Source organism: Mustela erminea, chromosome 1, assembly GCF_009829155.1.
Source record: "Mustela erminea isolate mMusErm1 chromosome 1, mMusErm1.Pri, whole genome shotgun sequence".
In the NCBI taxonomy this organism is placed as follows: domain Eukaryota; kingdom Metazoa; phylum Chordata; class Mammalia; order Carnivora; family Mustelidae; genus Mustela; species Mustela erminea.
In genome coordinates, this window is record NC_045614.1 from 177,288,256 (window position 1) to 177,315,741 (window position 27,486).

Genomic DNA, 27,486 nt, shown 5'->3' on the forward strand with positions numbered 1-27,486 from the left:
TCTCCAGCACTCATGACCTGAGCCAAAGACAGTTGCTTAAACAACTGAGCCACCCGGGCCCCCTGGATTTTTAGACTTTAATAGAGATATAGACACAATGGAAAATATATCAAACGATACTGATAAAGATATTGATGCATGCTAGTAGTATATTATAACAGGAATATCTGAAGAAAATGAGAAGATACTGCTTATAGAAATAGAAATGTAGAAGTTGCAATATTATCACTTTCAAATATTTGAAGTGCCACAGCACCTGAGTGGCTCAGTTGATGAAGCCTCTAGCTCTTGCTTTTAGCTCAAAAGTCGTGATCTACAGGGGTCATGAGAGCGAGCTAGTGTCAAGCCCAGCATGGAGCCAAGTGTCAGACTCCATGCTCAGCATGAAGTCTGCTTCAGACTATTTCTCCATCTCCTCCTCCCCTTACCTCCCCCCTTATGCCCTCTCATGCATGTACTCTCTCTTTCAAATAAATAAATAAAAACTTTTTAAAAATATACTTGAAGTGTCATTTTTAAAAAGTTTTTATTTATTTATTTGAGAGAGAGGGAGAGTATGAATGGGGTAAGGCACAGATGGAGAAGCAGACTCTCTGCTGAGCAGAGCCCAATGTGGGGCCCAATCCCAGGACTCTTTGATTATGACTTGAGCTGAAGGCAGATGCTTAACCTACTGAGACACCCAGCGGTCCTTGAAGTGCCATTTTAAAGAGAAATTTTATTTTCCCATATATTGCTTTAAGAAGTAGAAACAAAAGAATTATAAGTAGATTGGCTTATTAGAAGACCTTTTTCTATAATTTGAACCCTTCAAAGACATAATAAAACTCTTTAACAATTAGGCAATCCATTAGCATTTCGAGGAAAGGAAGGAACTTTGTTGAAAATCTTATTCTGGAAATTCAAATGCCCAGTAGAAGGTTAGAATAAATGATCCCGAAGTCTTCTGAAGTCTTTAGATTTTATAATTATGTGTAAATAAATTCTCTTCACAGAAGATGTAGACATTGCCTTTGATTCTAAAAGAATAGCTGTACGTTATTATATATTCTCCCCATAGGTAAAACTGTTCCACTCACACAGATAGATGGCAAATTGTCTATTAGTGACTCAAATGGAGACTTCATTTTGGTTCCTGAGAAACCATGTTCCAACTCAAAAGGACTGCATTTAGAGAAAATGAATACTTTATTCACAGAACATGAAAATAAATCATGTCTCCTTTTAGTACTATTATATGAAATTATTCTTTTTGTACCTCAAAATAAAAATATTCTCTGACCATATAATAGAATCTATCTGTATATGAAATATGAAATATTTTTCTAAACCACTTCAAATATTTTTGTAAAGAACAAGCATCTCTGAGATCAAAACCTCTATAAGGTGTGGATCTAATTCACTTTAAAAGTATGCTTCCTGATTGGGAATATATGTCGTTCCCTAGTTTATATATTCTAGCATTCTTTTTTACTCTGCCTTGAAAAATGCTGTATTGGACAATTTTGCCTTCTGAAATAAAATACAGTAATTGTCCTGGTGTTCATAATTTTACACATGTATTTTCAGGTAAAAATATGGTGATTAAAGCTCTTCTTTGATAAGAACAAATTTTCTGAACAAGACATTTAATACCTTAAGCTGTCAGTATTGTCACCTAGAAAATGAAGGTATTAAACTAGAATAATCTAAGAATATCACCTCTATTTCTATAATCTATATTCTCCAAGAAATTATTTCAGTAGTTTATCAACGTACTTTAAGCTGTTACTATGTAACAAGCCATAAACTAGGCACTGGTGACACAGAGGAATAAAACCTGAGGCACAGGACCTCATTAATATGCACCATCATCTAAAGTGTTGTTAAAATTTATACTCACTGTGCCCAAGTTACACTGTAGGTACAAGGGCAGAGTGATTTACTCCATCAAGAGGATGGCAGAGAGGAAATATTTTACAAAGGAGATAATGTTTGAGTAGTTTAAGAAAGAGAAGTAAAATTCACAAAAGGCTTATGTATCTGACCATTTGTTGCTTTAAAAAAATAACAGTATGCTTAATAAAAGTCACAGTTATCGTACTAATAATTCATATGGTTAGACTTTCCATGTTTAAATTATTTACAATATCCTTAAATGTTATTTACTTTCAAAAGGATAAATAAATATTTGAAATACTTAGAGAGCATACACCAATTTGTACAAATATTCTCATGGTAGTTCTTCCAAATCTAGAAATTCATTAAATTGTTGAACCAATTTCTTCAGCTCCCATTAAGAATAATTCTTGCAAGGCTGTCAGGTAACCTAAGAAAAAAAGAAGTTTTACAAGTTTTCCAAAATCAAGGTCTTTTGCTGTGAACATAGAAATCTGAATGTGACTGAAATATATGAAGATTCAAAAAAATAAGTTTTCAGAACTTGAAGCCAAAGCCACTTGCCTCTCATTGTACTTTGCCTTTCAGCTTGAGCAAACCTTGTGGACCAGACCCTCCTACAAACATAATCCTTGCCCTTGCATGTTCAGTCCCATTAACCTTGTGGACCAGACCCTCCTACAAACATACTCCCTGCCCTTGCATGCTCAGTCCCATTCCCCCTCATCACCAGTTCCTCCATCGCATCATCTGGAGTCATCGGGATTCGCCTTGCCAAGAAGACCACTATATGTTTGCATCTCAGATTTCTGTTCTAAGACATCTGTTCTAACATATACCACTGCCTCCTTGGGCCATCTTCTCCATTCTCTTGACTTCAGCAACAGGTGTATGAACAAAATCAGAATCCAGCCCAGACCCTCTTTTCTATATGTTCATTTGAATCGCTCTCATAGCCCAAAATTTCACTTGCCATAGTATTCTCCAATAAACTGCTTGTCGTTATCTATTTCTTATGTCAGAAAATAATGTACACATGTAAGATATGCCTGGGTATCTGGACATTTTTCTTATTCTTTTTCAAATCCTCACCTCCCGTATATTCAATCCCTCTCCAAAATATCTTATTTTTTTTTATTGCAATGTCAGGCATTATTTATTGATGTTGAAATACATATGCATATGAAATACACATGAAATGCATACAAATACATATGCATTTGTCTTTTGAACAATGCAAAAGAAATGCAATTAAGAACAAGGTTACTAACACAAAATGTTACTTCAACGTGAAGTGGTTTGTTGATTTAGTAGCATCAAAAGGAACCAAGGAAGTTGTAGTAACTGAAATTCCATCCATCACCACATTCTACATATACTATCTCACTGAATTTTCACGCGAAGTTGTTTTATACCTCTAAATTAGTTTTCCTTCCCAAGGTCTCATACCATCTCTCATTCTATTTGATAATATCAAGCTATTCATTATTCTTATGCCAGATGGCCCTGTTCCATTGCTAGATTTCAGGAATCCTTAGACCTCTGCATTAAACATCCTCACCCCTGGCTTGGAACTTTCCCATTTGTATGGTTGGTTCCCTCAGATTCGTGTCTCCACTTACAGGACACCTCAGACTTCCTGTGGACAATCCAAACAGGACCTGTTACCCTGTTTTAACTGAGATTCATTTTCTTAGAATTATACTTAGCAAGTATGTTCAGCTCACTGTGGAATCCCTAGTACCTATGGTTTTCTGAGGCATAGCGCATCAAAATGTCATTTCTTTTTTTTTTTAAAGATTTATTTACTTCTTTGGCAGAGAGAGAAAGATCACAAGTAGGCAAAGAGGCAGGCAGAGAGAGAGGGAGAAGCAAGCTCCCCACTGAGCAGAAAGCCCCATGCGGGGCTCCATCCCAGGACCGAGACCATGACCTGAGCCTAAGGCAGAGGCTTAACCTACACAGGTGCCCCTCAAAATGTATTTCTATGTGCTTTATTTCTTATATGATGAAGTCAAGAATACTTTATATTTTAGTATGACTGCAAGAATCATTTCCAGGAACCCAAACATTTTGTTTATTGTTAATATTTGGGCAATTTCGCGATGTGTGTGGCCGCTAACCTACATTGATTGTCTCTCTCACGAATCTCTCCTAAACTGTGTCATAGGTTTTCTGGTTCCAAAATCAAATTCTTTTTACTAAGGTAAGGAAACAAACATTTTAGGAAAAAGACAATAGTATTCATTATGACAAGTTGGCAAAAATATTGGTGTTTTGACCATCACATTTAAATATGGGCTTGGTAACAATTAACTCATATGGCTATTTAGGGAAAATGATCATACTTGGGGCTCACTCATCTAGTTTGACATGATATTACTATTTATAATGAATCCATTCTGTGCAATGTTTGGCTAATTTTAGCCCAAATTGTCTCATCAACAACCTTTCCTAATGACCCTAGTTAATCAAAAACTTGTTTTAATTGTTCTGTTACGCCATGTTCTCTTTATTTTCAGCATACCAATCCACATTTTTTAGCTTCAGTTTCAAAATTACAATTACAACTTTCAAAATTACAATTACATTAGGACTAAATATTTCATGATTTGACTGGTAACCCGACTTTCAAAATTACAGTTACATTAGGACTAAATATTTCATGATTCGACTGGTAATCCGACTTATCATTTTGATATCTGACATTCCCCCCCCAGTAATTCCTGTCTCTCTACTTTGTTTTTACTTCCAGTAATCCAGTCATGCCTAGTACCCTGCACAAAGCCAAGATATCCAATACCTATCTGTATTCTTGTGATCAATTTCCATAAAAAAACCTTATTGCAGAGTTTCCTGCAAGTGCCAATATAAACTTTCACTCAGTTTTAATTATGATTACACATTTTAAATTTAGACAGGTGAGCAATAGTCAAACACACATATTCAGAGTAATTTGATTATAAGACTAACCAAAAAATAAAGAATTCTCTTTTTCTTTTTCTTTTTTCTTTCTTTCTTTTTTTTTTTTTTTTAAAGATTTACTTATTTATTTGAGAGAGAGAGAGATCGCAAGCAGTGGGGAGGAGCAGAGAAAGAGGACAAAGCTGCCTCCCCACTAACCAGGGAACACGTGCCGGTCTCTATCCCAGGACCCTGAGATCATGATCTGAGCAGAAGGCAGACACTTAATGGACTGAGCTACCTAAGCACCCCCAAGAATTCTCCATTTTTTAAAAAAAACTTAGTTTTATCTGTATTCTTTTATTTAAAACCATGATATATCTGGGAAGTAATCTACTTGGGAACAGGCTATCACCCTTTAGGGCAGAGTGTGTTATGATGATTCAATAAAAAATGGACTGGATCTCAAGGTCATTAACCTAGATTTGATGTTGGTTCATAATTTTAATACAGAATTAGAAATCAATATATTCCGCCTTGATGAAACAAACTTGTGTGTTTTCTTTCCAAGTCTGTGAAATGGAGGGCTGTTTCTAACTACCTTTTTTTCATCAAGAGACAAGTAAATCTCCCAGTACTAGACAAATATAGTTACACCTTAGGAATGTCAGCAAACTGACTTCTTTCAATGGGCAGCTATCGACCCATCATTCAAAATGAAGCTGCTAGTGGGCAACATCTATAGTTCTACCAGTATTCGTCAGCCCCCCATGATGCTGGTAAGATTGTCAGGTTTTGACCAAGTAATTTTCCAGCAAGTATTCTCCCAAAAGTTTTGGGCTTTTCCTTTGTAGCTTAGCATCTCCACATATCAGTTCTAACATACCACTGAGAGACTGTGCCATTGTTTCTACAACACAAGGAAAAACTCCCAAGCCCCATGTAAAAGCTAATATCTTTATTCATGTCTATCGGCTCTCTTCATCTCTACAGACATCCCACAAGTCCAAATCACAGTGCTCTCTTAATGCCATAAATACCGTGGGAATATATCATGAACAGATCGATGATAGTCTCTTAATGAAATAGCTAGCTACATGCACTCCCACCTCCTCATTTTACCTCCCTATTTTTGATATTGTGATTTTATTTTGTATATATCTGGCCATGTCAACCACTAACTAAAATCCTATAGATTATTTTCTATTGCCTTCAAAATAAAGACCAAAGTCTTTCTTTGGATTTTAAAATTCTGTCTTATTCAAGTAATAACTCCCTCTCTTTAGCTTAATTGATGTCACTCTTATGAAAGCTCTTCATACCAGTCATCAAGAATTTCTTTCAAATCTTATAGTATACCATTTCCTCACCCTTAAAGCTATAATGCATATGTTCTACCTACAAGCAATGTACTTTCTTGACATCTACTTTACTTCTACTTACTAACAAACTAGTACTTCTGCTTCTGGTCTCAGATTTCCCTCACCATCTCTCTCCCCAGACTATTATTTCTTTTGATTTTAGTATTATTCACTTTTACTTTGAGCATTTAGTTTATTTGTGCCTTTTTTTTTTTAATGGAAGTCTTTCTTCTAAGGCCTGCCTTAACTTAAAATGTCCTATAAAATTTATAATGTTTTAGTTAAAGTAGCATAGATAGATAAGCAACTAGTTTTATATTTATATATACACATGTATATGAAATTTAGCTTGTTAGTCATTTCCATTAAAAATATTCAGAATTATTCTCTTAGGGCATGTAAACAAATATTTAGATCTGTTCGATATGCTGGGATAGAGGGCTGAGGAGAGCTGGGGGTGTAGGAAGGAAAAAAAAGGAATAAGGGAGGAAGGGAAGAAAGGAGAGGGAGTTGCTTTGCATTTTTTAATTTTCAGGAAAATAAGAGCAGTAAAAATAAATTTTATATGCCAAAGAACTGCTGTGTTCATTCTGAAGTGTAAGAGCAGTTTAAATCAGGCTCACAGCAATGATGGTTAAACATAGTTGCCTACAACTGCCTCCTAGCAGAAATTCACATACAAGATGACATATCATTTTCTCTTAGAAAATTGTCTTCAACTCAACAAAAGCTGGCCAGTTTAATGTATAATATTCAATATAAAATGCACATCTCCTCAGAGAATAATGGAGTGAATAAAGCAGAAATAGCAGATGACTCAAACCAAGAAACACTTTTCACTTGAAATACTAAAAAATGGAGGTAAAGTATTTTTATTTGCTAAAATTAGTCAGAAGTTATTAAGTCTCAAATTCCCTTTGAAAAGAGAAAACCTGGATAATCATTCCCAGGAAAATATGCCTGTGGACTTGATACCTGTATTAACTATTTGAGATCAAATATATGATGTATTCACTAATGCTTCTTAGAACTTTTTTGGTCTTAAGTAATTAACATACCTTCTAGAAATCCTAGGTCTCCTCTTAGAGATTAGATTAAGTTTAGCTAAACATTTGCAAAAATACTAAGAATGTAACCTCTAACTTCTAGAAATTTTAACTTTGAATACAGCCATTTGTATAAAATCTCACATTTTTTTCTTATTTTTTTTTTTCCTTTTAGGCAGCTATGGACTAACTGAAAACCAGAAGAGAGGGGAAAGGGAAGATGGAAGGTAAGGCAGTTTATAATGACTGAATATTATTATTGAACTACCACATTACACTATACTTATTTCAGCATGAGAATTTGCATGGCAATGAACTATACGATTGAATGCATAGTAGGATTGCCTCATATTTGAGACAAAGCAGTAGGGAGATAGAAGTGAGAACAGATGACACAAGCTCTCTATAACTATATCCTAAACTTGAAAATGTAAGAATTTTACATTACATTTTTACAGGGAAAAAAATTATCTTGGAACTCTTGGGTTAAATAATGTTGAATTAGAGTGTTATTGTCAAACAAATAGTCTCACTATAATGTCTTCATAACCATCAGTCTTTACAGTGAAATAGAAAGCTAATACCAATTTTAAAACTAAAAAAATATATATGTGTGTTTTTTTTTTAAGATTTTATTTATTTGACAGAGAGAAATCACAAGTAGACGGAGAGGCAGGCAGAGAGAGAGAGGGAAGCAGGCTCCCTGCTGAGTAGAGAACCCGATGCGGGACTCGATCCCAGGACCCTGAGATCATGACCTGAGCTGAAGGCAGTGGCTTAACCCACTGAGCCACCCAGGCGCCCCAAAAATATATATGTTTTAAAACAAAATCAGATTAATGGCTCCAATATAACATAATGAAATAGACAATGATGTCTTGGTAAAGTTATTTTGTATCTCACAACATGAATATGATATAGACAGCCACTATGGTGTGTATATTTATCTATATTTATCTATATACAGTCAGCTCTGCTATATTAATGGTTTTAAAAATGCAGATGTGTTTCAAGATGAATACCATATTAGGGAACAATGAAAACATAACACACTTTTTTGTTTGCTTATGAGATACCGCCATGAGATGGGAAACACTACATGAATGCAGAAACTGAAACTGGGTAAATTCAGTAGGAATAAACTAAAAACATGCTTCTCAAATACCTTCCAGCCACTTCACTCCACCTCATTTGCTTTGAGCCACACCAGTTCACCTTACGTTACAACTTTCCATCTGATTTCAGATAATCCTCCTTCTACCACTTCACAATAACTCCATGCTGAAATCTTTTGGTGCTTATTCCCACAAGCAAATTTCAGGTCTTCTCCAAGGTAAAGTAAAATATTTATTATGAAATGTATTTCTTATACATTTTTGTGCATTTCTAATTATTTCTCAATCATTTTTATGAGGTGCCTGTATTTTGGGAGGTCATTGACAAAGTTGTTGAGTATTATGTCCCTAGTCCCAATTTTCCATAAGTCTTTTGTTTTCTATTGTGTGATTTTGCAAAAACCAATAACTCTTAGGAACACATATGTTGCATTACAGAACTGACTGTATCAAGGACCTGAGATGACATAAGGCTCCTATCACATTTCTATATTCCAAGGCTCCACAGAAGTTTTACAGATTTAGGGCACTGCAACTTACGGTCTGCATGAGGAATAAAGGCATGATTTATATATTTAGTCCACTTTGATCTTTCTTCCTTTGCCCAATAAAATTAAAGTATTATATTTGGCTCCAAAAAAACTCACAAATACAATCATGACCTAATGGCAGTCCTTGAATGAAAAATAGTTATGTTAGTGATTAAAATAATTTGATTACATTCTAGTGATTAATTTTTGGATTCTCTTTCAAATTTAAATGTAACAGTCTAAAACTGACCAAATTCTCAAGTTTCACATGCCATTGTCTTCCAGATACTGAGGTGGTCTGGATTTTGGATATTCTTTGGAAAAACTCTACTGAATTTTCAAAGCATACCATAACAAAAGAAACAACAAGCCATCTCTAAGACTAACTGCATTTTCTGATCAGCCATATCCAGAGAAGTGTAGATGACCATTACTGTCTTAGTTAGCTCAGGCCACTGTAACAAAACACTGTATGCTTGGTCCCCTAAACAACAGAAATTTATTTCTCACAGTTCTGGAGGCTGGGAAGACTTCACATCAAGGCACTGGCTGTTTCTGTTCTCGGTAAGAAGTCTCTTCCTGGTTTACAGACTGCAGCTATGTTATTTATCTTCACATGATGGAGAAAAGAAAACTCTGGTGTCCCTCCTTTTTACAAACGCATTCATCCCATCATGGGAACTCCATTCCCCTGACTTCATCTAAACCTAATTACCTCTCACTTCCTAATTACATCTCACTTTCTCACACCATCACATTGAAGGTTAGGGCTTCAACATGACGAATTAAGGATGGGACAGGCAGAGCTTTCCGTCTATGACACTACCTTTCCCGGGTGTTTTCCTCATTGACCCCTCAATTAAGAACATCACTGATTTCCTCAGTCTTGGATAGATTCCTATGGTGTCTGACTCATAAATGTCCTTTGCTTTAGCTGTGATCAATATATCTTTTTATTTCTTTATTTAAATGCCCTCCACCCCTCTGTTTCTGAATCTGATAAGCTACCTATGCTTCCTGCTATTGATAGTAGGTCATGGTGCATATACTCCAACTCCTGATTGGTTCAAATGAATAGGATTTAAAAATTCCCAATGTTTAAAACTCTCACGCTCCCCCAGAGCTTTCAGGAAAAAACTGCTGTTTCAGTTTGAGTTAATTACTCAAATTTTGTTTATTTCAACTTGTTGAGAGGTACGTAGTGCTTATGAGAATAGTTTGCTTTATCAGAAGAATTCTTAGAGAGGAAGGAATGATTAAGTCAGAAAGGAATTTTTTTTTTTTAATTTTTACATTGGTAATTAGAACTGAACTGGAAGAGAGCCTAAAGCAAAAGTATGTCATAAGAGTCAAAAAATAAGATTACCAAAGTTACAATTTAGTTAGAAATATGAGATGGAAAACAAAGGACGTCTGGTGGTGTTTAAAACTCATAGCATTGGGTGCCTGGGTGGCTCGGTCGGTTGAGCGTCTGCCTTCGGTTCAGGTCAGGATCCTGGGGTCCTGGGATCAAGTCCTACATCGGGTTCCCTGCTTGTTGGGGAGTCTGCTTCTCCCTCTACCCCTTCTCCTACTCATTCTCTCAATCTCTCTCTCTCTTTTTCTCTCAAGTAAGTAAATAAAATCTTTAAACAAAAATTTTTTAAAAATCATAGCACTAGACAACTGACAGAATGGGAGAAGATATTTGCAAACGACATATCAGATAAAGGGCTAGTGTCCAAAATCTATAAAGAACTTAGCAAACTCAACACCTAAAGAACAAATAATCCAATCAAGAAATGGGCAGAGGACATGAACAGACATTTCTGCAAAGAAGACATCCAGATGGCCAACAGACACATGAAAAAGTGCTTCATATCACTCGGCATCAGGGAAATACAAATCAAAACCACAATGAGATATCACCTCACACCAGTCAGAAGGGCTAAAATTAACAAGTCAGGAAATGACAGATGCTGGCGAGGATGCAGAGAAAGGGGAACCCTCCTACACTGTTGGTGGGAATGCAAGCTGGTGCAACCACTCTGGAAAACAGCATGGAGGTTCCTCAAAATGTTGAAAATAGAACAACCTTATGACCCAGCAATTGCACTACTGGGTATTTACCCCAAAGATACAAACGTAGTGATCCGAAGGGGCACGTGCACCCGAATATTTATAGCAGCAATGTCCACAATAGCCAAACTATGGAAAGAACCTAGATGTCCATCAACAGATGAATGGATAAAGAAGAGGTGGTATATATTCACAATGGAATACTATGCAGCCATCAAAAGAAATGAAATCTTGCCATTTGCGACGACGTGGATGGAACTAGAGGGTATCATGCTTAGCAAAATAAGTCAAGCGGAGAAAGACAACTATCATATGATCTCCCTGATATGAGGAAGTGGAGATGCAACATGGGGGGTTCAGGGGGTAGGAGAAGAATCAATGAAACAAGATGGGATTGGGAGGGAGACAAACCATAAGTGAATCTTAATCTCACAAAACAAACTGAGGGTTGCTGGGGGGAGGGGGGTTGGGAGAAGGGGGGTGGGGTTATGAACATTTGGGAGGGTATGTGCTATGGTGAGTGCTGTGAAGTGTGTAAACCTGGCGATTCATAGACCTGTACCCCTGGGGATAAAAATATATGTTTATAAAAAATAAAAAATCTAAAAAAACATAAAAATTAAAAAAAAATAAGTTACTTTTTTCTAAAAAAAAAAAAAAATCATAGCACTATGGGTGTTTTGGAGTGGTAATGTATGGAGATGTTTCCAATAATACTACCAATCTAGATCCTACAAGAAATTGTAAACAGAGAAGAACCAAAGGAAAAAAGTCCTAGTAGTCTTTATTGAAAGAAAATTTAACTTACTTACAATGAAACAATGTGATGTTAGAATAATCATAAGAGAAAACTGAAAGTTTGCATTTATAATTTCTGAAATTGTGCTACATTAAATAAATTGCTTATCTAATATTTGTGACAATCCAACAATGTAAAAAGCAATTTTAAAGGAAAATATTAATTAGTACTGGTTGGTACCTGAACATAGCATCATAGGTTTGCTGCTATAGAAAATTCTTGCAAAGATAATTAAGTAGGACCAAACATGGGGATCATTTAATTTACCATCCATCAGCTTATGGCAGGAAGTTTCCTGTTAGAAATGCCTGTGAAGTAGGTCAACCATAGTTTATTTTTATTAGGCATCAAAGTTCATGTCTTTTCAGAAAGCCAAATATAGGGCAGAGACAAAAAATCTAAAGATAAAAGTATTAACCACGTTTCACCAATCAGAAAACTTATATATCTGCATTTTGAAAGAACATTAGGGTACTCCTAGTAGACCAAATCATGAACAGTCTGGAAAATGATACAAACAATAAAAACCAGAAAATCTAACATGGGTTTTTCAAAGCAACAGATAAAGGAAGAAGGTTAAATTGTGAGACACACTTTTTATTTCAGCTAAAAGATATATGTATACGTGTACAAAATCGAATGTCTTGCTTTATCTTCACAGCAATAACCATAACAAAATCTGACCTTCACCTGTGTCCATATTCACTTTCCCTAGTCTCCCTTTTATATAGTTTTTTCTTACTTCCCACTTTAAGCAGCAATGACTTAAATATCTGTTCTAAAAAATAGCCTTTTTTTAATGTTAATTTTTAAAAATGCTTTTAGTCTAAGACTGATCTTTTCAACCCCATAAAGTAAGTTTTATACTCTGTCCCATCTTTTGAGATTATCACAGTTTAGTACCTAAGGAATTTAGTATTTGTCACTTAACAGTGCAGAGTATGGCACTGAACACAAGATGACTATAAAGGAAAAGGTGAATTTAGGTTGAGGTGAGAAGAAACTCCACAAACAAGAAGGCTACAGAAAAGAAGGAACACAGGGGTACCTGTGTGGCTCAGTCAGTTAAGCTTCTGACTTTGGCTCAGGTCCTCATCTGTCTTTGGCTCAGGTGGTGATATTGGGTCCTGGGATGCCCACAGCAGGCTCCCCGCTCAACAGGGAGGGTGCTTGTCCCTCCCCCACACCCTCAAATAAAGAAATAAAATCTTTAAAAAAAAGAAAAAAGAAAAAAGAAGAGAAGGAACACAATTACTGATGTTGATTGACACCCTCAGGATGTCGCAGCATTGAAGATTTGTCCTATGCTTCAGGGATCATTGAATGTTAAGCGGTTTGGGAGTCAAGTAGGAACAATAGCAAGGCCTTAGTCAAAATGCCCAGCTTGCATGGGGTCTGGCAGCAGCTTTCCACAGGGTCTCTTCCAATATAGGGTTACTGCCAAATCCTTCTGAATCCACTTCTCAAGCATTTAGCTTTCCTTGGCAGCAGAGCACGGATTCGAGTAAAACCTGCCTACGCTTCTTGTTCAGAATGAGTGCCAAGGTGAATTCAATTTTTAGGGAAGCAAAAATTCTCTCTCTCTCTCTCTCTCACTCCCCTGCCATCTCTCTTTCTCTTCTTTGTTTGGGATAGTGTAGTAACCTGTTAGGTGATTAGCAATATTTACATGTAGTTGGAGAGGAAATTCCTAAAATAACACAGTGCAAAAGAGAAATGGGACATTTCATGGGCAAAGATGAGATTCAGTTTTTGAGGGTAATGTACAAGTCACAAAAGAAAACAGGGTCTTACAGTTAAATGGGATATTAGACATTATTTGGTTTTATTTTTAACTTTTGCAAATGAACCTTAGCCTCAGGAAGGTTACTGTGCCTTGTCTAATGTACAGAGGCACCAAAAGTTTGTTTTTATTTCTGATAATTCTTAATATGTGACTCAATAAAAGGGAGTCATATGTTCAAAATAGAGTTTAATCTGACCTATGTAGTAATTCATACTATGGTGGTACCTGGGTTGCTTAGTTGTTAAACATCTGCCTTTGGCTCAGGTGATGATCCCAGGGTCCTGGGGTCAAGCCCCACATCTGGCTCCCTGCTAAGCTAGAAGGCTATTTCTCCCTCTCCCACTCCCCCTGCTTCTGCTCCCTCTCTCACTGTTTCTCTCTCTGTCAAATAAGTAAATAAAATATAAAAAAAAATAATTCATACTATGAAAGAGCTTTTACAAAATACATTTTTTGTCCTTATGAAAAAGTGTGTCCATAATAAAAATAGAAGTTTTTCTTCTTAAATTTTATTAATTTGTTGGAAAACAACAACAACAACAAATCATTCCATAGCTTGTGGGAGCATGTAGAATTAATTACTGAAGAAATATTTAAAGAGGAAAATTTCAAGGCTATTTGAAATAGAAGTTAAAAGCATTCTCTGAGTAAGAAATTAATAGTAAGAATCTTTATGAGTTTATTTTCCAACACAATCTTTTCAAATTCAACATAGATTATATAGAAGATGGATACTTAAAATATTGAAAAGTAGAGATATCTTTCAGAAAAGGCAAATTGCTAACTTACATGTGAAGCCAGAAGAATACAGTAGAGTTTTTATATTGATTTCTGTATTTCTCATGGAATTTCTTGTGGAAACAGTATATCAGAAACTAAATCATGGTAAGGTATTTTATTATAGTATATTGTACTATAACCAGCATTTTCTCATTCAGATGTCATGTTTTTATTGGTTGCCAAGTTTGTGGCCTTATACTTATGTTGATGGAATTCTAGGTTTTTTTATTGATTATTATTCTGATTTCTTACATTGAATTTTATTTTTTTTTTACTTTCATGGTGTTGGCAATTACATACAAAATAATATATGCCAGAATAATGATCATTTTGTTTAGTATTGGTTTTTTATATTTGCCGTGACTTAACAGAACTCTCCTACCTGAAGTTTTTGAATCATTTTCCTTGGGTACAATCATACAGTCAATGTGGTATAGGACTGATGTTGTCCAAATTATAATTGACATAGAGTACTGAGTCCTAAAGGACAAGAAAAAAATTTAACAAAAAGTCAGGTCTACAGATAACTATGACTCATAAAAGAAAAAAATAAAGATACTCAGCCCAAAGCAGCAGAAATGGTCAGATGAAAACAAGAGGATCAAAAGAAAATAGAATCATGAATTCCCAGAGAAGGAACAGGGGAAAACGATCATAGGTGAAGAAACCAGCCAATCGATAAATCAGCTAGATTGAGGTTAGAGTTAGACACTCACCCTGGATTTAGAGATGATTTGTAATACCAATGAGAATAATTTGAGGGAAAAGGAAAGGTGAGGATTTTATTTTTTAAAAAATGCTGAGAAGAGTAAAGGTCAAAAAACAAGCGTGTGTGTGTGTTCAAGTGAGTATCTGTATCGGTAAATATTTTAAAATCTATTTCTATGTTTTTCAGCCATTCTAATACTACCGCACCTTCTTCTCCCTCCAACTTTATTGTGACCTAATCTCTTAGTGAAATTGATCAGGCAAATGATGGTAACAGTAACTTCACTGCTTACGTATTTGTATTTAATGCTTCACTGAAGTTGAAAGTTGGAATTTAGTTTCATATTTTTTTTCTACAGGGTGTTCTGGCTAGTCCTCTTCTAATGTTTTTTTTTTTTTTTTCTTCCATTTCCTTCTTGTTAGGGGTAGTGCTCCAGGAGAGGGGAAATGTAGACTATTCTCAGAGTCTCAGAGTCCCTGAACCACACAGGCATCTGCCAGGTAGGACTGCGAGGCTGGTATTAAAGATGCTCCTCACCTCCATCAACCAAGTCAGAGCTCCTCACAGAGCACTGCACACTGTCAATCACAACAAATGTCTCATCTCACAGAGATCTTTGAGGCAAACCAATCTGATTAATAAATTCATCTTATGGATAAATCAACCACTTTTTTCTTTTAAACTTTGCATAAGAGAGATTTTACACCCTTTTCAGGAATTGTTGATCTTCATCAAGTAGTTCTTCTCCTTAAGTCTGGCTCTAAAAAGGCTCTTAAATGTTAGATACTGCAAAACAAAGCACTCTGTCAGAATTCTAATAATTCAGTTAAAAGTCCAAGAGTAACTCAGTCTAAGACTTACATTCATGCTAATTTAGAGTTTAAGTTTTCCTAACATGTATAACATGGTGGTATGAAAGAAAGAAAGAAAGAAAGAAAGAAAGAAAGAAAGAAAGAAAGAAAGATAGGTCTGACTATTAATTAAGGGTCACTGTAAAAATATCGGCAACAAACAGCACGAAATATAAGTGTATTTCTAGTTTTCTGAGTCAGAACTATGTTTAGTTGAATCATATGTTACCTGTGAAAATACAAAGCTGTCCAATTGTGACCCAAAGCCTCACATAGAATTTCTATCAAGGAGTCATCTAATAACACAGTCCTTATTTGAAATGGATTTTCAGGACCTGGCCTCCAACTCAGTTATAAAAACATAGAAGCCTGCTTCTGCAATGAGAATCAAGCCCTTGCTCTCACTTAACAAACCCCTTTACTGGTACCTCTACTGCCATTTCTTAAATACAGATTTATTTGCCTTTCTTTTGATCAATGAATTTGTTCAGATTTAGTAACAAAGTAAATAGTCCACAAACAGAACCAGATCTTTATATTTAAACCACAGTTCAAATTACTTGTGTGAAAACATTTGGAATTATTTTATAAAGGGGTCTAGAAAATATTTCATTTCCTAATTGTGAAGGATCTTAGACTCACTCATTTTAACCATACAAAAGCAAAGTCTTGATATCACAGTCCTTTTTAATGACTACAGTTCTCTATTTTTTCCACAAATATATGCATGTCTAGCCCTGTGCTCAGAACTATTCCAAATGCTTAATTCTGCAAATCAATTACGGTTCAGTTATAGCATATTTTCATTTGAACCAAATCCCTTAGGAAGACATGGGAAATTCAAATTCTTTCACTGAGAAGGAAGCCTGATGCCACCTGAATCCTTACAGAACTAAACCAAGTGTTGTAGTCAATGCTGGTTATTATAGAGCTAATGATGATGGATCAATTGATAGTAGCATTTCTAAGAAAACACAAACCTTAGCCAAAGAGTATATTATGTGCAGTCACTTTTTCATTCACTCAGGCAATAAGTCTCCTTGTGAAAGGACAAGATAAAACTTAAGGGGAATAAAGGCCAGATGCTACCCAGGTCTACACAGAAGAGTTTCTAGATTAGAAAACATTCACTTGGAAAATACTATCTGATTTAATCTGATTTGTTATATGGGAAATGATAACCATTATATTGAAACATGGAAAGAATCTAATCATCAAGAATTATTTTATTGGGGCGCCTGGGTGGCTCAGTGGGTTAAGCCTCTGCCTTTGGCTCAGGTCATGATTCCAGGGTCCTGGGATTGAGACCCACATCAGGCTCTCTGCTCAGCAGGAAGCCTGCTTCCCCCTCTCCCTCTCTGTCTGCCTCTCTGCCTATTTGTAATCTCTGTCTGTCAAGTAAATAAAATATTTTTTTAAAAAATAAAATAAAAATTAAAATTAAAAAACAAATTATTTTATTGAAAACTTTGTTTTATTTAAATCCTAAACAGACCATGAATTGGGTATTTTTATTATTATTGTATAAATTAAAGACAAAAAGCAAATTATATCACATTTATGTAATATAATTTGTATAAGGTCATAGAGTGAGCTGGGTAGGGTTGAGATTTGAAGCCAAATTTGGTCTCTGAAAGTCAGTTCTTACCCATCTATGACAAAGCAATAGCTGTATATAATTAAACAAAATACTTGGATAACAAAGTGCTTTTTGGTGTGCAACTACAAATCAATACCTCTGAAGACTCTGAACATTACTAAAAAAAATGTTTGAATGCATAATGCATAGGCTGCAGTAAATAGATAAGAATCATATAAATAGTATACACATTCATTGTTTGAATTTATATAAAATAAGCTTATATGAAAAAGCACGAGTCAATCAATTTAATTTATAAACTCTCACATGCCCAACACTATTCTTGAACTCTAAAAGAAACACAAGAATATAAATCTCATCAATCTCTTATAGTAGGTAACAATCTACACTCATCAGGCACCTAGACACAAAAAACCAAAAAGCAAAACGGCACAAGTGATGACAGGTTTAATACTGAGATTAATATTTATTTGAAGAATATTTTAAGCTGTATTAATATTTTGAAAATAATATTAAGAATAATCATCATAATGCATGAAATAAAATACTATTGTTAATACACAAATTAAAGAATTGTAACACACAGGCTCATTCTTATAGTTTCAAAATATAGTTTGAAAAAAGGTGTTCATGGTAAATGACAACTCTTAAAAATTTCACTACATATTTATTAAGACAATTACATGCAACCTCTTATGGTCCTGATCCAAATACCTAATCTTTCATTTTTCTGATTGCTACTAAATTTGGACAGGAAATAAAGAGGCAACTCTTTTAAATGGGAGATTAAAAGGTTCTAACAATTTTTCCTAAAAAACATTCTTCAGTATTTTTAAGAAAATATCTTTATCACAGCTTTGGCTTTCCATCTCAGCAGACAAAACAAAGTACATGGGTCAGTAAATGCCATCAATATCATTCATGAATGCATGAATACAGCAAAATCACATGCATAATAAACAGCTCCTGCCAAAATGCAAAAGACTCTTGTAATGAATATAATGTTTCAGTAGTAAATATTGAGAACATCCGCTCCCTGACTTCTAGCCAAGATTGTCAATCATACATGAGCTTTTCCCTTTATCTCCAAAGTTCCCAGAATATAGATTTTAAATCCTTCTCAGGCTCAAATTCTTTACAATAGTTTTCCAGAGGCAGGAGAGAGAGTAGGAATGGCTTTGAGAATTATGGAAGAATAGAGAAAAGCTAAAAGATATAAGGTAGAGGCTAAAAGTTATAAGCTATAGAAGCTAGGGATTTTGGCAAAGGAGAAGACAATACAATCTAATCGTTAAAATGGAACACCAGGCCCCAAATGGTGTTACTTTAGTTAAGCCCCACCTAGACTTAATACCAAAGCTAATTAGTTTCAGCCTCTCCCTAAAGTGGAATTTTAAACCAATCAGTCGATATTCCTGATCAGCTCTAGTGAGATAATCCCTATGATAAGATTCCCTTCTCTTACCCCTAAGGGAAGGTGACCTTGCCTGAAATAAATCCTTTCTTTTGCTAATAATTTTCTTGTCCACACCATTTTTGCCTGTAAAAGCCTTCCATTTTGTACAACTCCTCTGAGCACCCTTCCATTTGTTAGAAGCAGGGACACTAACCTGGTTCATAAATCATTGAATAAAGACAATTTACTCTGTTGAGTTTTGTGTTTTAACATAACACATGCACAAAAACATTCAAAAAGAAACTCAAAACACTCCTTCTCTTCACTATGTCAAAACTGATATATTTTCAGATTGATATGACTTGGTTTTAACCTAAATAATCAGTGTTAAAATGATCAAGTGTTCTTGTTAATATAAAACCTGATATTGATAAATGCAAAGAGAAAATGAGCTGAACTTGGGTCATCCTTCCATTACCCCATCGTGATATTAAGACTTGGATTTTTCTTACCTATGGGAGATTTTGAATATTTCAAGTAAGCTACAAAACCTTTCTTGGCATTATCAATGAATAACTGGCAGTCAGTTCAAATCCTCTTTGGAATAAGCAGAATATAGATATATAAATAGATAATTTACAGCAGATACCCATTTAAATAAAAAATGAAAAAAAATCTACATTAAACTTATTGATGGTAGATGTAAAAATCCATCATTTGTTTCAAAGCTTGTCTAATGGTTCCAAAGGGGACTTATAATTTATGCAGTAGAAGAAGTAGGTGTTAGGGAAATTAGCTAAATAAAATTACAGAAAATATATGTGGATCTATTTAACCCACCATAATGATCAGGCCTTAAAACTGGAAAGGAGAATAAAAAAAGAAAAAAAAAAGCAGCAATCTTTATCCCTAATAAAAATATCTCCATATTTTAATCTCAGAGTCATGCAAGCCACTCTGAAAATATATTCTCCTTCCCTGACATATGCAAAAGATAATTAATTCTCTTATGATTTTTCTAGTGGTGGAGTGATCAGGTACCACAATGATTTATTTCATAAATTCCCTAAAATTAGCATTTGCTTTTAAGATCTTGATAATTGGTCCAATATTTAACAAGTCTGTGTAATTCCAAAATCATTTTATTCTAAATATTCTTTTCAGGAAATTTGTAATACTGTTTTCATTCTATAACCAGATTACTTGTGATATCTATTGTATAACCAGATTACCTGTGATTAAAAAATGCATTGCTCATAATTATTCTAAGTCAGAAATAAATCAATCCTGATTATGTGTAGACTAAATGATATTTCTCTTCATGTTCTATCCCCACAGTTAATCCTATAAGTGATAAATATAATGTTCCCAATCTTAAAGTATGAACAGAAAATGCAAACACTTCTTCTTAAAATTTAATGTTAATCCAATTTTTAATCAGAGGTAACAGGTCATAAGGTAAAACACGTTATTTCAAACACTAATAGAAAATCAGTATCTAAACCTGAATCAAAAGGCATAAAATATATGCTCTTTAATTTAGTCACCTGCTGTCTGGAAATATATCCTAAGAAATCACTCATTTACATAAAAAGACCTTTTTTAATAATGGAAATATTCAACAGAAATAATTTATAAGAGCAAATATTGGAGATTAACTCAATATGCAAACAGTAAGAAATGGTTTCGTAAATTATGGAATAGCCACCAGAGAGAAATTTAGGTATATAAATTATTTTTTAGAAACATAGTATGCAGTATGTTTAATATCATTAAATGTCTGTGACAACATATGCAGAGGAGCATATGCTAAGAAAAATATGAAAAGGACAATTTTGTAAGAGTGATGAAATAATGCTAATAATCATGCAAATTTATATTTACTATTATGTTGTTTTGACAATGAAAACTGATAAAATGGTAGTACTATTAAAAGGGGTGGAAATAATTATCATTTTTATATTATAGAAATATTCATAATCTACCTACTAATTAATAAATACACATTTATTGATTCATTTTGAAGGTGAGTAGTCCTTGACAGGCTAGAATGTAATTATTTTAATCCATTATCTTTTTTATGTAGAGTCAATCCATTTTCACAAAAGTTATATGTTCAGTGAACTTCCATCTTCTGTTTTTAATTTTGTAACTCCAGTTTCATAAATTCCAACTTTTATGGCACATAAATAATGCTAGAAAGGAACATGTGCTATATGCCTATAAATGCTCAACTGTTTCTGTTTCTGCAACTTTTCTATACATGAAGGATAGCGGGTCATATAATTATAGAAGTGGCATTTATGACCATAGGCTTTCAGTATTGTGTAATCATATCATGCAGTGTGATACATTAAATGTAAGGTTAAAAAAAGCAGGCAGGCTATACTTAAAGTCAACAAGAGGCCATCAACCTAGAAGAAAAAACAGTGACTATAGCATGAATTATGACACATGGGGCTATGTGAGATAGGCTCTTTCAACCACAACCATTAACAGCTTGTGAAAATACCATTAAAGGACTCATTTCAAAATGATAACATTTATCAAATGCGGACAGGTTTATATGGTGTTCATCAGATTTGAAACAGTGCTACTGGAATTTCATTGACTTGTGAAAGAGTCCTGAACCACAAAAGCTTGCTAATCACCTCTTCCCCTGCTCCTTTTTATTTTATACTTATTTCATAATTTGTCAAGGTGAGCGCTACATGTAACTAAGAACACTGAGTTCTAAGTCTGTTTTGGTTTTTTCTTTGCCACAAGAACTGGGACATGACATTTAAATGACCTCAATTTTCTCATGTAGGAAACAGAAAGGCTAAAGAAAGATAGTATCCTTTAATAAATAATGTTTTAACTAGGATATCTCTTGCTTTCCTTAGCTTATAACATTCCCTTGAAGTTTTTGTTGTTATTGTTGTTATTTGAGATATTATACATTTATGCTTCTTTCCATTTTGTTTAGCAACTATCCCAAAAGTAAAAATAGAAAATGGAGAAATATCAGAAATGTGTGTGTATGGGTTACACATGGGATCTTTAAGGTAAGGAAAGAAGAAATGGAGGGGGAGTAAAAATTAAATAATAATCAAAATTTATAAACTTTTACACTACCAAAACCCAAGTTCCTAGGGACTACCAGTCATGTCTCAAAGCAGAACAAAGTCACAGGAGGTGAAAACTAGTATTTTGGAAAATAAACATAACTGCCCACCACATACAACATCCACCATCATTGCCCTGCTTGTTTAATGAATGCAGATGATCTAGTTTGGAGATAGTCATCCTCTACCTATATGAAATGGAAATAACCTAACTAGTCCATCTTCCTAGGAAGAGGAAAACAATTCTCAATTTGGGCAACACTAAGAATATGGTCCACTCCTGTCCCCAGCACTGATTGGTTAAAAGGATCAGTTCCCTAAAGACAGCTGGAACCGTCACATCTTCTCCAAATGCTTTAAAAATGGGAAGTGTCCACATAAAGTTAGGGGTAGCTAAGAACATGTTGAATAGAATAGAATAGAATAGAAAAAATACTGGTCCCCACAAAAGATGTCAATATCCTAAAGCCCGAGAATCTGTGCATAAGTGAGGTTACATGGCTAGAAAAATATTAGGCATTAACTAGCTTTGAGATGACTGCTAATCAGACAAGTTTAAAATAGAATATTCTGGATTATCCAGGTGGGCATGATGTAATCATAAGTGTTCTTTAAATGTGAAAGAGGACAGCCAAAGAGTAAGCCTCAGAGTGGGGGATGCGAGAAAGATTTACTAGCTATTGCTACCCAGAAAGGAATGTAGCCTGCTGACAGCTTCTGACCCCCAGAATATAAAGTAATAAATGTGCACTTGTTAAAGCCCTTACATTTGTGCTAACTCATTACAGCAGGGATAGGCAACTAATATAAGAGCCTTACAGCATCTAAGAAAAAGCCTGATTATGTTGTACAATTTCTGAAGGGGAGCAAGTTTTCCCCATTTCTTGAAGAAAAGCTAACTCTGCTGATGCTAAACTTTTCCTGGCCAAATTGCTGAACTTGAGTCACGCAGACACAGGATGGGCCTGCCTTCCTAGCCTAACTGGATGCCTCATTCACCTTACATCCTGATTACAACCTTGTCCGTGAAGACCTTCACCTGTAGCTAAACTAGAGTTTGTATTTTTAACTCCAATCACTTAGACTGCTAACATTTTTTCTGTAAGTAACCTTGCTTATATTATAGTAATGCTGTGGGAATTAGAACCATGATTCAGCAAAGAGTTTTCCATATTTTAGAATCAGAAAGATATAAAGCTACTAAATGTCTAACACTATTTTACCAAAAAAGTATGCTCTGATAAAACTATAAATTGTGTTATGCAGAATTATGAGATTAGGATGTTTCCAGTCAGTTAAATGGAAAAAAACATAAAGAATAATTTTCAAAAATTAGATCATAATTCATAGATCTACTTTCCCTCATGTTTGGAATGTTTAAAGAAAGTTAATTGCATTCTCTTAGATGTTTCATTTGAAATGTTCTTATGTTTTCGTTCATTCAGGTGGCTGATTTTAGACAAACATGGGGAAAAAAAATACTAAATCTGAGAATTCAACCAAAAAAAATTTTCAGATTTGATATCTTTAGCCCCCTTTTTTATAGTCTTACTTGAATTCCTCACTATGTAACAGTATTTTTTTGACTAATTTTTAGCCTTTTTAAAAAAGATAACTTCTTTATTTTTGTATGGTTTTTTTTTGTTGTTTTGTATGGTTGCCATTGCAAACCCATGTTTTATATTTATTTCTTTGAAACAAAATCTTACCTCTTTTTGTCCTTTGAACTTAATCCTGGAGGGTTTATTTCTTTGTACCTAAAGAATATAAAGAATTGCATTATTCCATTCTTACTTGGCTTTCAGAGATTTCAAATCAAAACTGCAATTGGTATGTGTCCACCCTTTCTCCAAACTCCCTTTAAAGCTGTGTCTACACAGGAACAGCAACTGAACCAATGGGGCAACAGGCTCATTAGCCAAACAAAAATAATACAGAATTTGCCTTTTTTTTTTTTTTTTCATAGAAACTAAACATGTACCGGACTTTGGAAGGAGAATGCAATTTGTCTCTCAATTTCAGTAAGGAGAAACTTCTAGCAATCTTTTGTTAGCGGACTGTTTTGTTGTTGTTTGTTTGTTTGTTTTAATACTTAAATATATTAAGTTGCTTAAAGTTCTTTTTGTTAAAAGAGAATATAAGACGACTTTTTATATTTATCCATGTATACAGTGGAATAACAAAAAGCTGTAAGTGACTTTTGGTTGATTTAAGAGCTTCTATTTATCCTGCTATCAGTGAAATCAACTGTGCTTCCAGTTTCAGGCCTCAGCAGCTGCATGTGGACAATTACATGACCCGGTAGCTATTCTAAACTGCCAGAAGGGGTAGGCCCTAGGTAAAGTCACAAAGTTTCAGTTCAACAAAGAATCTTACAGCTGAACCAGATTCAGCTCAGGATCCTGTTACAACAGCTGCAGAGAGGGATAGTTTATGAGGAGCCTTTGCCTTTCCTATTGTTGTCTCCAAAAGAGTAAAATATCCTTAAATATCTTCATGGTTCTTTATGTTCTATAGTATTTCAATGTACTTACCAAGAAGGTTTTAATGTTCCTCTCTGCTTGGTGAAACTTTAGACAGGCTTCTTCCTGACTCTATGCCCGCAACCTCCCTTTCCTTGGGGCATTTACTTTAGAAACTTTGTAACTGTAAATTCTTTCTCTCTCCCTTTGAGATATAAATACATTGTAAAGCTTCTTGCCAGTGTCACAAGGTAAGTGCTATCTTTTAAAAATGTAATCATGAATGAAGGTAAGCTGTATCTCCGTTTCTGTGGGAGGGTAGGAGACTAAAGTCAATAAGCAAACACAGATGCTGAATCAAAAGGAATAATATTTCCAAACTCATAAATAACTCTAGGTCCTGGAAGTATCATTGGTGAACTTTTCCCAAACGTCCTCCAGTATTCTTCTAGCTCACTCTAATGCTTAAATACTCTCCTGGGCCTTGTTGCCCCAAAGCTAAATTCACACTCAGTTATGGCCTTTCTTCCCTAGTGAAGTAGCCTTGAATTTGGTCTTCTTTGCTTGTTTAGTTTTTTTTTTCTTAAAGATTTTATTTATTTATTGATAGAGATCACAAGTAGGTGGTGGGTGGGGGGGAGCAGACTCCCCACTGAGCAGAGAGCCCGATGTGGAGCTTGAGCCCAGGACCCTGAGATCATGACCTGAGCAGAAGGCAGAGGCTTAACCCACTGAGCCACTCAGGCGCCCCACTTGTTTAGTTTTATCCAGCATAGTTTTTGCCCTGATGGTACCTAAATTTCTGCTTAATATATTCAATTTTTTGCTATTATAATGGTTTTTGTTCATAACATGAGGGACAAACAAAGCTCTTTTAGTTCTAATTCTGATGAGGATATACCACAAAAGAGGCATGAAAATCAAGAAATTTCTTACATTTTAATAGTGCTTTGAATGCCTAAGAGTGACTTCACTTATTTTCAGACTATTACAAGGTGGCCAGAGAAATAGAAGTCTCCCAAAACCTTTTTATGCACCTCTAGAACTGGGTAAAGCCACAGATCTGCTAAGCCAAGGCTAGGTTGAACAAAATGGGGATTGAAGGAGTAAGGATAAATAGGAAATCATCATCACTGTGGTTAAGACTGATGGCCTTTTTTCCCCCTCCTTTCAGTCTTCACAGATGTTATCCTTGCTCCAGTTCTCTAAAAAAGTATTTTCTGGGGCACTGAGGTGGCTCAGATGGTTAAGCGTCTCCCTTTGGTTCAGGTCATGGCACCAGGGTCCTGGGATGGAGTCCTAGCCTATGTCAGGCTCCCTGTGGAGAGACTGCTTGTTCTTCTCCCTCTCCTTCTCCTCCTGTGCATGCTTTCTCTCACTCACTCTCTCTCTCTCTAGAATAAATAAAATCTTAAAAATATAAAATTAAAAATCTTTTCCACTTAGATTCCTCAGATTTTATTGTAGTGATCTATGGAGCTAATTACCAAAATCTTTCTGCTGAAAACACCTTGCCTGAACTATCTAAGCAGTTTAAATGTACCTGTGTATTTGTTTTTTCACTTGGCTTCCTTACTAAAGAAGTAGAAAAATAGCATTAGGTATGAGGAAGACACTCTGGGGCAAATAAAAGGAAATGCTAGTCATACTGAAATCATAGCCATGGTCTCAACGATTGTTTTATTTTATTTTAAATGTCACTTGATTCTGAGAAAAAAAAATGTCACTTGATTCTGTTAAAATATTGGGGCTTATTATAAAACAGTGACTTTCCTCATCAAATTATACTAGAAATTTAGAGACATATTTTATAATAGAAAAAAAAGGATAATTTTTCACTATCCTCAAGCAGACAGGACAGTCTAAAATGAGGAATATGACTACTGACAATGTCCTTCCACAAATACAAAGGTTGAAATGATTTTCCTTCTCCTCCAACCAATACCCAGCACCACTGTCATATAGAAAATAAACTTGAACAAATGTGACCCTTAAAGAAGAGACAACAAATGGCTATTCATCTCCAATATACATAATTTGAAATTAGAGATTATCTAGTAGAAAAACCATAGTTGACATTATAGTATAGGGATGAGTCAGTTTCAGAAAATGAATGACATGTTACTGCTTATATTTAATTTAAAAGCAAATTCTTATTTCCATTCATCTTTCTTTAACACTTGCTTGGTCTTAGGGTGTTATGAACACCACACCCAGTACTAGCTTTTCACTTTCTTAGGGTCAATAGCAGAGCAAGAAATGAGATTTAAAGGCCCATGAGAATATATTCTGAGAGAGACCTTAATCTGTTTTGAGGACTATAACGTCTGCTAAATGGGAATTATTTTCTTAAATCAACTCTTATCAACTTAGTAGGTACTTGAGTGATCAGGGCTGAAGACAGCTAAAAGACTTTAAGCAAGCTGTAAATTGCCATCATGAGATTGACATTAAAAAAAATTTTTTTTAAAGGTACACGGCCTAAGAATTTAATTTGAGCAACCAACACTTTGTAATAACTTTCACAAACAAGTCTATCCCTAAATTCATGCTTTGACCTAGATTAACCCTTGTAGCAGTAGCAGTTACCAATATAAATTCGAAGGGAGTAAATTAAATACACAGAAATATTTAGCTTTCACTTTCTGCAGTAAGTAACCAACCACGTCAAATACATGAATCAGTCGATAACATTTGACCGCACTGAGCTATTTCTACTGGCCTAAGAACTGGAAATCCTTAGTCCTAGGCCCAACTCTGCATGTAACTATGCGACCTTGGAAGAGTCATCAATCTCTACAGGTTTTAGTTTCCTTTTTTCTAAAACAAGAGCCCTGATTAGTTGATCATTAGTACCCTTTCAGATTCAGCAGACAAGTGGAATTAGTTTTACTTTCAGACTGAATAAAAGTCTGGAGACATAAAGATTACAACAAATTAAATGTGACAAAAACCTCAATTAATGAGTTATTAATTCATTCTTGCTGTGAACCATAAGCTACATTTTTAATACAGGAATGGAATAAGAACTCTGTATGAGCTTTTAAAAAACAATTTTTGTAATAACTAAAATTTAAATAGTAATGTATTAAGGAAAAACAAAC